We start from the raw sequence: 3797 nt of genomic DNA, 5'->3' as shown, positions 1-3797 counted from the left end.
GAATAGAGAACCAAACCGTTTGCACTGCCAATTCGCATTTAGACCGGTTCAATCGATCAGTTTAAAACCATGGTTAAGATTAAAGCTTGGATTCGACTTGGTTGAACTAAAATTTGAAAAATAAAAATTATGAATTATGACTAAGAATGTCAAAACGGGTGGTATCTATTGGGCCAATTTGCTAAAAAAGACAAACTAATTTAAGATTTTTAGTCTGTCAAATCAAAGAAAAAAATTTTCAAACAACGTGAATTAAAATCTCTTTTTTTAAAAAAAAAAAAAAAGAAAGAGTGGTGCATATTAATAGAATATTATACAAAAATTGAAAATTATAATTTCTAAACACTTATTTTTTTATTTTTTATTTTACTATTTTATTTTTCTTTCATTATTTTGTTTGCACTCTCATGTATAGGGTGTTTAAAATCGATCCAATCCGAACAAAATTGAACAACCGAATTGAAAAAATCGATAACCGAACAAACCAAAAATCGAAAAAATGAAATTTTATAGTTTTTTATTCGGTTCAGTTTGATTTTTGGTTCTAACACAAAAAATTTGAACCAAACCGAACCAATAGATTAAATACATATAACTTAATTTTACAAAAATACCTCCACTTACCCTAATCCTAATACACGACTACTTGGGAGTTGAAACTCATTTTGCCCCCTAAAATTTGGATTCGGCCTTAATTTCGACCCCAAATTTTTAGTTTCCCAATTAACACCCCCCAAATATTTGATCGTGCCTCACGTTTGTCCCTGTAGTTATCTCCATTAATGGATAGCTTATGTGGCACGTTAAGTTGATACGGTGTGCATCTACGTAGCACCCAGCTTGCCAGAATGAATGTGTGATCAGTGAATGATGTGGCAAAAAGTTGTTTTCACTTAATTTGACTTCTACGTAAATGTTAAAACCCTAATTTGCATGGACTCATATTAAGTAAAAACAACTTTTACCACATCATTCACTCATCACACATCCATTCTGGCAAGCTGGGTGCTACGTAGACGCACACCGTGTCAACTTAACGTGTCACATCAGCTTTCCATTAACGGAGATAACTATAGGGATAAACGTGAGGCATGATCCAATATTTGGGGTATTAATTTGGTAACTAAAAATTTGGGGGTTGAAATTGAGGCCAGCTCCAAATTTCAGGGGTCAAAATGGGTTTCAACTCACATGACTACACTCACTTTGTGTCTCTCTCTCTCACTCACTTACGCCGCACACTGCCTCACTCATGCTCATTGAGGCTGCACTCTCCTCACTGAGTCACAGACCCACACCTCTACTTCTTTTTGCCGTCGCCGTCCACCAACCACCGTTGTTCTCAGTCTCTCAGCGCCGTCATTCTTAATCTCTCTGCATCGCTCAATGCTGTCAATGTCACTGTCAGAACCCGAGAATTTGAGCGACTGAGCGAGTCCCTCTTCCCGCACCCTCGTAGTCACTGACGCACCCTTGTATCTCCGTTTCTAGTCCCATTGTTTCCGTCGTCTCACCATCCAGCGTCTCTGTCGTCCTCCCTACATCTGGAAACTGTAATGGAGTTTATTTTACTAAACTTTTAATTATTTGATTTTTTGTTATGATTTTTTGCTTATTTACTCTAATTCTTTTTTTTTATTTTTGGTTCTATTCTGATTTTTTCTCATGAGCTTTTGTCTAGGATTTTGAAGCTGATTAATTCTTGATTCTGATTATATGTTTTATTCTGATTTTTTTATTATAATTTTTTTATGATTATTTGTTTTGGGTTCTTATTTTTTATTTAGGGTTTTGATTTTTTTTTCTGTTCTGATATTTGATTTTAGTACCCTATAAATGATTTAATGATTAGAATAGGATATGTTTTCAAATCAATTTAAAAACTAAACAAACTAAACTGAACCAAACCGAATTTAATTGGTTTAGTTTGGTTCGGTTCAGATGGTTTTAATAAAAAACTGAACCAAATTGAAGCCCACTATTAATATAAAATTGGATCGGATGACTTTTTCTTAAAAAATCAAATTAAACCGTACTGCAAACACCCCCTACTCATGTATATACTCCAAATTCTATGACTTGTTTCTTAAAGAAGTAAATTACTATTTGTATCTATGAACAGGAATGGATCCTCTCAATTGTTAAAAAAATTGAGAGTGTAAAGTGTGATCTCTAACCATTTATTGTTCTCTCTCTCATATTTATTCTTGGTCCCACTTATAAAATTAATGGTAAAAGATTACACTTTACTCCCTCAATTGTTAAAAAAATTGAGAGGATCCATTCTCCCTATAAACAAGATTGTCAAACTCGCGAGTCTAGGTAAACTCATGGAACTGACCTAGACTCAACTCATAGACTCGTACGAGTTTACCTGTTATAATTTATATATATATATATATATATATATATATATATATATATATATATATTTACTCAAATATATGTATTAAAACTTAACAATTTTAACATCAAAATACATAATAAATTAACATAATACTACAATTATAACAAGTACTTTAGAACACACATTCAAATACTTTACAAGTATGCATCTAGTTCAACATAAAATACACAATCACACAATCAAAGCTTCATATAACACAACTGAAAAAAAAATAACAAAGCAACAATTAAATGTTTTAATAAACTAAAAGTCTAAAACTGAAATCCTCCAATATTTTCATCTTCCATAGCATCAACATCATCATCTTCATAAAAAATATTATTTCTTTCAAGTTCAGGTTTGACACGGCCAACAGAATCATCATCATTCACATGTTTGTGTTCTTCTTCCATTAAATTTTGTTGTGGATCCCCAATAAACTCATTCTCATCTCCCTCACCCATGTTAAATTCATTACTATTCATACTTGTAATAGCAAATTCATTACTATTTGAATCATAATCAGTATTGTCATTTGTTGGCAGGTGAGAATGCTTAACGCTTTCAATAAGATTCTCATTAACATCTTCAGTTATCCACTAATCATCAGAATGTACTGTCTCAAATTCAAGTTTCGGAGTTTTTTTTTTAATTTACTTGCCCTTTAACTTCAAGTTATACATTACATACATTAGGTCATTCATTTTCTTTTGATGCAACCGATTTCTTCTGTATAAACCTAAAAATATATAATACCAATAGTTAATAAATATACAAAAATCAAAATTAAAATAAATGAAGAATAGTTCTAGGAATTACCATTTCAAATGCACTCCAATTATGCTCACAACCAGATGAACTACAAGTTAAGCTTAGAATTCAAATAACAAACTTCTTTAGTTCTGGATTACTATCTCCATAAAAGTCCACCACTCAGCAGGCAGCATAGTCTTCCTACTATTCTTTGCAGTTTCATTTCAAGGAAGCCTCTAATATAATGAAACCGGAAGTTGTAGACCAATCTTTTTCCTTTCTTCCTGGTTAGGAACTAATTTTTTCAAACAAGAATATAGACCAATCTTAATGTCAACATCATCAACCATGAAATTAGGTTCATAGTGATAATGAAGATTAAGATAATACGTAGCAGCATATAGTGGCCTATGCAGTTGGCTTTTCCACCTCCTATCAATAATTTTTCATATAGGTTCATAACTAAAAATAACAATGCAAATGGATAAGAATAAAAAAATCAAATAAATAACTGAATATAATAAAAAATATGGTAACATGATACATTGATAATCAAATATTAAAAAAGTCAATTAGTCAAGATTACCTTTTTTTTTAACACAACCAAAGTTTGTTTTAATTGTTTCTTTGGCTTTTCTCATGTCTTCAAATATAAAAT

The sequence above is a fragment of the Arachis ipaensis genome, chromosome B05, assembly GCF_000816755.2.
Source record: "Arachis ipaensis cultivar K30076 chromosome B05, Araip1.1, whole genome shotgun sequence".
Lineage (NCBI taxonomy): Eukaryota > Viridiplantae > Streptophyta > Magnoliopsida > Fabales > Fabaceae > Arachis > Arachis ipaensis.
The sequence above is the reverse complement of the archived record's forward strand: the minus strand, read 5'-3'. Positions refer to the sequence as shown.